Source organism: Malurus melanocephalus, unplaced genomic scaffold (genome assembly GCF_030028575.1).
Source record: "Malurus melanocephalus ecotype Western Australia unplaced genomic scaffold, MMel_1.1 scaffold_12, whole genome shotgun sequence".
NCBI lineage: Eukaryota > Metazoa > Chordata > Aves > Passeriformes > Maluridae > Malurus > Malurus melanocephalus.
Window position 1 is genome coordinate 2,914,786 of NW_026623244.1, and position 10,515 is coordinate 2,925,300.

At 50.8% G+C, this 10,515-nt stretch overlaps 1 protein-coding gene across 1 annotated transcript in view; it reads left to right on the plus strand.

Moving 5' to 3' along the window:
* Positions 1–8,628, plus strand: part of LCOR (ligand dependent nuclear receptor corepressor) — a 79,288-nt gene extending 70,660 nt beyond the window's left edge. The window contains exons 7-8 of the transcript XR_008966279.1: positions 3,414–3,672; positions 8,566–8,628. The gene's annotated coding sequence lies outside the window, so the exon portion shown is untranslated. The remainder of the gene's footprint in view (positions 1–3,413; positions 3,673–8,565) is intronic.
* The last annotated feature ends 1,887 nt before the right edge of the window (positions 8,629–10,515 follow it).

Below are 10,515 nucleotides of genomic sequence, written 5' to 3' on the forward strand. Positions count from 1 at the left end.
TAGTCTTCCTCTAGCATTGAGATGTGTGACAATATAAACACAGGAAAAAAATAATTGTGGGCCAGGATATCAAGGTGAATTTTTGAGAGGAAGAATAGACTCTCTTAAGAGAGGGAGAAAGGACAATAGCGTGTAATGACAAGGGTTAAAAAAAAAAAAAAAAGATGATGTGAGGGATGTGCAGAAATGGAAGGATGAGAGGTTTGAGCTGAAGGGGAGGGGTGTGCATTAGCGCAGAGGAAATCTCTCCTCACTGGTATGCATAGAGACATTTCCTGCCTTATGTTTTGGTTTCTTAATAGTTATCTGACTATAAAATTAACCTACATCATTTAATGGTAGTTGAATGGCAGCTAAATTAACCCACTTTCAAAATAGAGCTTACCTAGCCCGTCAGCTCTGAGACAGCCTCGTCCCCAGGCATCCAGGGCTGMAATCCACTTCTCTGCCTTAACCTATTTCCCAAGCAGCCAGCCAAAGTGGCTCATCAGAAACAGGGTTTGCTGCTCAGCCCGGCAGCTGACAGAGAGTATGGACATGTATCAAACCACTAATTCATATTTCACCAGGCATTTCCATGCAAGGAGAGGTGGTGTCAGTGCGTGGGGAGTGCTGCCGTTAGGAGTTGTGATACTGTTTCTATTAACAACGTGGCCTTGATTATCTGAGGCCCAATTATCTGAATCTCCAGGTTGTCTGAAATGGGGTCATATCCCCCAACGTCTGTTAATTACACCCAGGATACCCTCTGCGCTCCAGATGTCYCCACTGGCCCCTCCCAAGCTTTGGCAACTGGGCTGTGCTGAGTGTGGTGAGCTCTAGAGAGCGCTCTACCTAGCTGCTGCATTTGGTTTTTCATATCCATTTTGGAAAAAAAACCCAATCTGGATAATTGCAGACTTTGAAATACTTGAAGACTTCTGGAAGTAGTCAGTGGCTGTACATGGCTATGTATCTGTTGGAGCTGGGACCGTCAAAGCCTTTAGGGAAGACATCAAATACATTTGGGTTTTCTTCCACCTTGCAGTGTAGGTTCAGTTTAGAAGGGAAGGTGGGATTTCTCACAGCACAGCCTACCCTTCTCACAAGCGATGAGTGTACCTTCAGTGGGAGTTTACCTGTTGTTGAGCCTCTGCAGTTGCAGTGACTSCCCCTGACCTGTGTGTGCATGTCCGAAGGCTGGAGAGGGAGAGCTTTGTCCCCAGTGTCCTGCAGGATGGACAGGGACTGACTGTGATGGACTCAGAGCAGGGGAGAGGCTGTACACCTGCCTCACCTTGGGTCCAAAGCCAGTATACCTTCCCAACTCATATCCAGGACTGTTAAAAATACTCAGGGCATCCCTCCCTACTCCACAGTCCCTGTGGTTCATTCTCCCTTCTTTTAACTGGGTGCTGCTTTTTTTAAAACGTGCAAAGCTGTGAAAATCATTGTAAGAACGTTTTTTTTTTGGCCTGCATGCTTTTGTTATCTGTCTTCTGGTGCTGTCTGTTTTTCTATCTATTCTGGTCTTCCGGAATTTATCCTTATAAATTTATMCTTTTAGAGCACCTAACTCAGTGAAGATTCTGGGTACTGCCTTTCTAGATAGAAATAGTCACTGTATTTTTTTTTTCCTTAAAGGGAAGATCCCAAATGATCTTGGTAATTAGAAAAATTAGCAAGGACAGTTCTGGAAAGGGTTTGAAAGTTGGTATGTAGAGTAGTATTTCCAACATGATAAATTTCCCTTGGTTTTAAAGCAATAGCTCAGTGGTAAGATTTTTAATTAGCCATTAAATATTGTATTAGAAGTATCACAGTGACGATAAACTACTATAGAATACAGCTGGGTTTTGGGGAAGGTGGGAGTTGAGGAAGTTATGACAGGAATATAAAAATGCAAAACTAATTTGAAGCTGCTATTGTTTTTTTTTTAATGTAAAACCAACTTTGGTTTGTTTGATTTCTATTTGGTTACAGGTGGGGGAGAAGTGATTTTTAATGTTTAACTACTTTAAAAAATAAATAAACAAATAAAAGACACTACTCTGAAGGGTTAAAAGTCTGAATCTATAATGGATTTCTGTTATTTGTCCAGTCAGTTGGCTGATTGTACACCCTGGATACCTTGATGAATAGATGCASCTGACAAAAAACCCAGCCCAACAAAACCCATCTATAACTTGTTTCTTCCTGCWTTTCAGTTGAAATACAAGCTCAGTCCATCCCCACGTGCGTCACCAAGGACRGAGTAAATTCAGGGGCCTTGAGAACCTGGCAGCAATATTTCCATAGTTATTTTGGCTCTGCTGTGCACAACTTCAGCTTTTAATTTAGAGAAGGAAAGTGCTTTTTCTCCTTCTTAGCTGTTATGTAGAGCCTCAGCTCTTTACATGCTGCTTTTCTATTTTTTTCAGTGCASTGAGAGAGAATTACTGTAGCACTCACAGAGGTGTGAAGGGACTCATTCATCTGTGTGGGGAGTGTTAGGTGCCAGGCATATTTCTGAGGATTGAAATACAGGCATTTAAACTGGTGCATCCAGTGTCAGCCTCTAATTGGGGCTTTGAGAGATGAGCTCCAGCAAATCTTTCTTCAGTGGCTTACACTATTCATGCCTGATTTGCCCATCCCCTGCAAGGGATCGCTGCATCCCTTCTGCCAGCAGAAGGAAGCGCGTCCTGCACCTCTCAAGGCACGAGGTCTGTGCTGCMGCTATGAGTGGAGATGGGTTTGAGCACGGTCAGATGGTCCTGCACCTTTCCCAGTGTTTGCTTTTGCACAGCCAGTCCAGAAAGCTGAACTGGTACTGGCAGAGAACCCATTTTCCCCTTCTGCTGGGTGAGATCTCTGCATGCAGCCCTCCAGCACAGGCAAAGCAAGCCTGTCCTTGGGAACCCACAGCACAGCCCCTTCCAAGTGCACGCTCAGCACACAGGATTCACTGCACCCCTGGGGCTGGGATCAGCTTGCCTGATTGCCAGCAGTGAGCAAGCTCCTTTTAAGAGGCTGCTCTTCCTTTGCAACCCCTCAAAATGGCATTTGCGCTTGCCCTGAAAAAGTAAATTAAGTGGTTGAAACCAGCAGGGCTGGCGGTGCCACCCAAGGGCAGTGAGATGCTGCCTCAGACCTTGGGCTTAGGGTGGGCATGGTCAATGCTTTGAATTCAGCTGGTAGAGGGCATTGAGCACCAGTTAGTCTTTCTTCTTAGTCATCCACTTTCTCAAATCTCTGCTTTTAGTCAGGTTTCCACCAGGTTTTTGGTGGGGTACTCAAGTGGTTCCTCTGGTTTTGGGTGGTGCAGGGTAGCTCTCTGCCACCTGGCGCAGAGTCAGCTGTGTGTCAGCAGGAGAGGGAGGGGAGAGGTTGTCCCTCTAAAAATACTGAATTGGATTTTATAAGTTTATAGCTATGTTTTGTTTCTTTTACAGAACTATAATCCTGGTGCTTAGAGTGGTCTGAAAGGAACAGAAACACTTAGCCTTGAACTTTTGTTCTGCTGCTGCTTCTTGTGCCTCTGAGGTACAAAACATACCTGTAAACTTATAATCAATCAAACCGATGTTCAAGGGCTAAAAAAAGGAACCCAAAAAGAGTACAGGCTTCATGTTCAATAGTGAGAAACTTGGGGTGGGCAAACCAGAAGATTGCAGTTGGCAATTGACAGGTTTTCGGAGACCGGCTTCCCAGGTAGGTTGGTATGAACGAGCTGATTTCTTTCTCCCTCTCTTTCTTTCTTCCCCKCTTTCTCCATCCCCAAAAATACACTCTAGAGGCAGAGGCAGGCTGGGCTGCCCCTAAAACTCTTTTTTTATGGCATTTGSAAGCAGAGTAAGCACAGTGTCACCCTGGTACAACTGGAAGGAGGAGATAYGACAGCCCCACCCGTGGGTTGGGGCACTGCAGGAGCTGGGAAAAGCTCCTCAGGCTGTGTAGGGGGAAACACAGATAACTCGGCCACCCCATACTGTAAATCCTCTATGTGTGTAGTCTATATGTGTTATGGACCGACAAACCTCTGCCTTCCCCCAGCCCCTTCATCCCCAACTGCGTGGCCTTTGTTGGAAGCCCCAGGTCCCCTCCAGCAAGAGCTGGGGGAGGGTTGACTTCAAACTCCACTAAACAGTAGAGGCACAATGCAAACAAATGTATTGCAGCATGCAGCTATGCAAATAGCTTCAGAGCACGGCACGTTTTCCCCAGCATTAATTGCTGCACCGCCGGGGTTGCGTAGCAACAGCTCCGCTTGTGCCTCTGACAGCTCCTGCCCCTTGATGCCTCTGACACCTTCTGTGGCAGGCAGGGAAGGGGAAGGAAGAGAACAGAGCTGCCCTGGGAAATCTRGAAGAGCTGGGAGGCAGTGAGGGGCTGTGGTGATAAGATTCACTTGGGACACTGGGRTTGTCTTCCGCTGGCCAGGGGCAGCTTGTGCAATGGGGCTGGAAGGAGGGCGTTGGGGCACAGGAGCAGAGGAGCTCTGGCAGCCACAACCTTGTGTAGGCAGCATTYGAGGCTGGTGGGAAGAAAGGGCAGAGCTGCCATCTCCCAGGCTCTGCAGGAAAGCTCACTGACAGGTGGGCTGTCCCTCCCATTGCAGTGAATCCTTCCAGGGACTCCATACAGGCTTGTTACTGCACTTACAACTTGTCTGGAGGCATAGAGTCCCCACCTCTCACTGGTCATGAATTTCCTTTAGGCTGGCTTGTGGTTTTTCCAGCCCWTGAGAGAGATGGCTCTTTCCTCACACACACCCAAACCTAAGAGAGCCCTGGGCCAAGCTCTATGGGAAAGGATGAGTGCAGGCACCAAGAGAAGACTGTAGGTGGGATGGGCAGCCCTGGGCTCCCTCACTGGTCTGTCCAGCCCAGCAGCTTCTGTGGGGCTGGCCTGTATCTCCCGAAAGACAGGACTCAGCCTGCCTGCCTTTTCAGAGGCAGGACTGGCTGTCTCCCGAGAATAGTATTTCCTCCTGTTTAAAACCATGTTCCCAGTTGCCATCCTCTGTGTTTACCAGTCGGCTCCCCCTGCGSTTTTGCCAGGCTGAGGAACTTGTTTGCACCCAGCACCTTTTCCTGGGAAGACACTTCAGCTCTGCAGTCAGCTCATCTCTCCTCTATTCTGATAAGCCACATAAAAAGAAAGTTTCTCTGCAACTGTTTGTACTATCCATAAGCATCTCTGCCTGAAAATGTGGAGCACTGGATGTAACTCGGCTGTTAAATGTGAACAAGAAACAAGCTCTTCTCCAAAACTGCCTTAAGTAGGGAGGATTATAGGCAATCCTGTGTCCATCGGCAGCCTCGCAAGAGAATGCCCACGGGCATGTTTTATTTAATAGTAATAGCCAGAACACACAGGAGTGGTGGGAAATGATGGATAGGTACCAAGGCACACAGGTTAGCAGGCCCCCCAGGAGCACAGCACTGTGTCTGGGAGATCTGGGGATGGACAGGCACGGGCTGCAGCTCAGCACCCTTGGGGGCACAGGGACAGGAAGGACAGAGCTGGGACCCAGACACACTCAGAGCGTGACCACAGGTGATGGGGAGAGCTCTGCCCCAAGGTTRTCCTTAGACACTCAGAAAAAGGCAATACTGCCTTCAGTACCCAAACAGTGTTGGRCTGGGGAAGGACCAGATGAGCTCAAGGTGAGAAGTTGCAGCCTTTCTTTGAGCTGAAGTGGTGACTCCAGCTAAAGAGGACCCTAAATGCCATGTGCTAGGTGAACTGTGTCACTGAGTGTGACATGGGTCTTCTAAGTAGAAAGGGCATCAAAAGTGAATGGATTTATTTCCTTTATCAAGCAGAAAAKGTAGTTATCTCTGCTTTTTAAATTTACAGCTTGACAAGGCTCTGTGTATCYCTGATTGTCTCCTTGGAGCACAGTGGGGCAAATAAGGTGACAATGAGCACAAAGGCCTTAGTCACACTTCAGAGGAAGAAGCTATGTGAAAGGGAAGCCAGAAATGCCACTGGGACCTTCAGGATCAGGGAGCCCAGTCCTCCCTGCCCTATGAGCAGGACATGAGCCTTTTCCAGTCCCACACGCCCGTTCAAAGCAGCCGGCGTGACCTGCAGCTGGCTGTGTTTGGTATCACTGCTGCAAGGCAACAAAGGACCATGCCCAGCCACTTGGGTCCTTTCTCCCAGACCAGGGGCTCTGTACACAACCTCCTCCTCACCAGACATCACCCAGCCTTTCCTTTCTTGCTCCCCACACAGGCAAACACTTTGCCGATGCCATGGATTCTTTCTTCACAATCATTTGAGCGTAGCACCTGAAGGTGCCCTGGCAAGGAATGAGTAGGCTGTTTTGCCACTATGACCCCTTCACACAGCAGCCCAGGGAGCATGGGGGTGGGGCAGGGCAGGGCAGGGCCCCAACTCTGCTGCTCTCGTTATAAATTCAGTCTTCCCAGGGGAAGATGGCTGCTGATCTTCAGAGCTAGGTTTGCGAGTAGTTAAGGAGAGTCACCGCCCTCTTTGCAAAGGTGGAAAAAAATCGCTCTGAGCTCTGCCTCTTCAAAAAGCCCCCTGCTTCCAGCCCAGGGGGTTGAAAGGTTTTTTATCCCCTTTTGTTATTCAGCAGGGCGAGGGGAGGAGCTGGGCTGTGTAAGAGATCCTGGCTGACATAACCCTTCCCATGCAGGGTTCTGGAGAGGGGCCAGGTTGTACCTGAGTATTTTTATTTAAACTAATCCCCGGCGGTGCAAATTGGAAGCCATCGMAGCGCCAGGTAGGACCAGATGAGACGGTTGCTGGAGGGTGTTTTTCTCACCTGGGTGTAGTAAAGCAGTCTCGAGGTATGTTGTTTATCGCTAACTCCGGGAGTATGTTCTGGAGGTGCTGGGACATTTGGCAAGCTGATCTTGCTCAGCTTTTCCAGGTGTTTTTAGGAAAACCTTGCCCAAGAAGCCTTTAAGGAAATTGAGAGGCTGGGATTGAGAGGCAAAGCCTTGTTAYGGGTAAAACACGTTGTGGCTGGGCAAACTGGAAAGCAAAGTGCTGGGCAGCAGCTGCTCAGGGCAGGCTTGGCTGCAGCCCAGCAAAGAGGAGACTTGGTCAGCCCTGAGCCTGAAGTGGCCCCAGACATCTCTCCCTGCCCACCAGATCAGGGAATCAGGGCTCTGGAGGTGCCTTCCCAGTGTGTGTCAGTTCAAAGAAAGCAGCCAGCAAGCAGTAGGTAAGGTGCAGGTGCGGGCTGCCCAGGGCTGGCTCTGCCATGCCTGATGCCACTGAGCACGGCTGGCTCCGGCCCCTGGCTTTCCCTTCTCCATTTCTGTGTTTATGGCTCCTCCAAGCTGGAGCTCTTTCTCCTATTTCACCTGTTGAGCCCTGTGCCTGGCAGCATGGAGAGGKAAAACCCACTCCAGATGAAGCTGCTTTTCCCCACCCTGGCCCTGAACCCTTTGATAAGCATTGCCCCCCTTGACCCAGCTGAGTGAGCGAGATCGGTGTCTGATGCTTGCGGGGGGGCAGGCAGAGAAAGGCTGTAGGGGGAGAAAGGACTTTCACTCCTCCAGTGCAAGGCCAGGAGGTGCAAAGTGCAACTTTGCTGCAAAGCAACCCTGCATTACAGGTAAAGATCCTGTGTCAGGCAGTGTGGGTGCCAAGGTGTGGGGCCCTCTCAGCATGGTCAGAACTGGGTGGGAATTGCCTGTGCTGCCGTTGGGAACAGATACGGTCTCGATAACAGCACCTGGCATGGCACTCATGATGAGTTCATGCAAACACTGGGTAATTATCCCTTAACCTCACCACCAGTAAATCCTAATTAATTGCCTCTGCCAAGCAGGTAACTGATAATGGCCTGGGCTTGAGCGCTAGCTAGTGGCAGTGACCTTGTGCTGTAGRAGCCCACCTTTCTGCACAACCACTGTGTGCTGACAGCCCATCAGCTGCAGAACACTTTATTAAATGGCAGCTAATCAAAGGTCAGTGCAAATGGCACGACACTGCATGGGGTGCATTGCTGCCTGCATGTCCTGTAGGCTGGGAGCTCATCAGAATTTCTGTRCTGATTACAGAAGAGGCTCAGGTCTGCTCAGTTTGGCCCCAGATCCATCTTCACTGAGGTGTAAGCAGAATTTTAAGACTGAGTACCTGAAGATTCCTGGCATCTGGCTGCCCAGCTGGGACTGCTCTGCTCCCCARCCCAGCCGGGCAGTGCAGAGTGAGGGTGCACAGGTGTGCAGCCATCCTGGTGGGTCCTAGAAGTRCTGGGCCTTCTATACCAGGTGCTGTGCAGATACTAAATCTGATTCTTTTTAGGTTTGCTTTGAACATGTGACATGTTGCCTACACACTGGGATGTCCTAGGCAGCAGTGTAATTATGGGTGCTCTGGCAGTGGCAGACAAACAAAAGTGCAGTCTGTGTCCTGCCAGCAGTGTGCACATGTTAAGTGTGCATGCTGGAACTGAAGAGACACCTGCCAGCCCCAGGAAAACAGGATGAGTGATCTCACCTGAAGGTCAGGCAAGCAATGTGCCTAACTGGGAGGAGAAGGGTTATTCTGGTTTTGCAGCATAAACTAATAYTCCCTGGGACATGTTACTGATTGCTTCTCTCTTTGTCTCTCTAGTGAGGATGCAGCAGAGACAATAGCAATAGACTCTAACAATCAGCCGAAGTCTTCACTGGAAAAATTTATGGTCAGACTGTGTACACATCACCAGAAGCAGTTCATTCGTGTGCTAAACGACATATACACTGAAGTACAACCAGACTCTGACAGCCAGCAGTTGTCTGAATCCGAGAGCATGGAGGCCTCTACTTGTGGCTCTGGTTGTAGCCAGCGAAGCACTGAAAATCAGGATAAGGGTGCTACCTGTAGTGAATCAAAGCTCCCTTCTGCATTGGACCCAGGACAGTCAGGGTCCGATGGCCCCCTGCATATTATGGGACAAGCCCTGAAGCAGACAGCAGAACTGAAGTCTCTGGACAGAGCAGAGAGCTCCAGTCCTGCTTTGAGAAGGGACTTCTGCGAGCTACCCATCACCAGGCTTCGCTCTGCTAGTCCAAAGGATAGCCCCACCCAAGGATACCTCAGCACGTTGAACTCTTCCTCCTTGAATTTCCATCATGCCGCTAAGAGCCTGGAAGGGCAGCCAGCTGCTGGACATGAACAAGAAGCCGGTGTCAGGAAGTGTGAGGATAATAAAGAGCAGCTAGCAGGTAAGACTCTCATGGAAGGTTATATCTCAGTCAAAGTGGCAAATGTGAATGGCAGCGAGGACAGCTTAGACAGCTGTCTGGGATCCCAAAAGAGCTCTTTCAGGGCTCTGCCAGAGGAGTCCTGGGATCCTGGCTTTGCAGTGACCCCYCCTCGCAGAGCTGACAAAGAGAACGCTTTGCAATGCAGCTCGAAAGCATCTTTGCACCAGGACTTAGACGCAAAAGAACAAGATGTGAGACCAAAGCAAGAAAACCACCTACATGCCATGGCCAAGGGCAAGGCAGGCTGCCACCTGCACCCAGCCGACAAGGGCACGCTCGACAAGGCCAAAGAGGGCTGGCTGCCCACTGGCGCTACACCAGCCGCCCACCGGGGCCCCGGTGGACACCCTCGCACCAAGGCAGCCTCCCTCAGGTCCTCTCGGAAGAGCAAGAAGGCATCGGGGCTGAGGATCAACGACTACGACAACCAGTGTGACGTAGTGTACATCAGCCAGCCCATCACCGAGTGCCATTTCGAGACCCAGCGGCTGGTGTCGTCCCGCAGGACGGCGAGGAAGAGCACGCGGGGGTATTACTTCAACGGGGAGTGCTGCGAGCTCCCGACTGTCCGCACGCTGGTGAAGAGCTCCCGGGCGGAGGAGAGGGCGAGCAGCCCAGCACTGCGAACAGAGACCCTTGTAAGCACCAAACCACCCCTGGTGCTCTCRGTGGAGGGCTCTGCAGGGGCAGGACGGGAGGGTGAGAAGAGGGTTTCCCTGAGGCTCCTGGCTAAAGTGGCACCAACCAGCCGAGAAACAAAAGAGAGAGCTGAGCTGGGCTCCGTGCTGCTCCGGGATACCCGAGCGCTGCGGTCGAGGGAAGCTGCCACGGCCATGCCATTCTTCTCCCTCTCTGCTCCACCCAGCCCCCAGAAAGAGGACAGCTTGGCCAGCACATTGCCCCCTGGCTCCCCTCCTGCTGAAGGAGGGGGGGTGACAGCAGAAGGCACTGTCACCTGGGAGGCTGGCAGTAGCCTGGGCTCCTCTGGGGATGGCAGCAGCAGCAGGCAGGCTGCTGATATTGCTGCCTCTTCAGTCTCACAAGCATACAGTGAGGAGGAAGGTTGTCCAGGCTCTGACATACAAACTGTTCCAGATGTCCCTGCCAGCCCAGAGCCAAAGTCCTCCTCACAGCCCTCTGCCACTACAGACACAGCACCCCTGCCCTGTGATGGTGCCAGGGATCCTGCCCAGCTTCCAGACTCAGGGGATGCTGAGCTCTCTGGGCAGTGTCTGGCAGAGCCCTCCCCATGTTCTCCAGGCTCTCAGACTCCTGATGAACCCCCTGCCACCATGGATAGGGAGAGCCCTCTGGA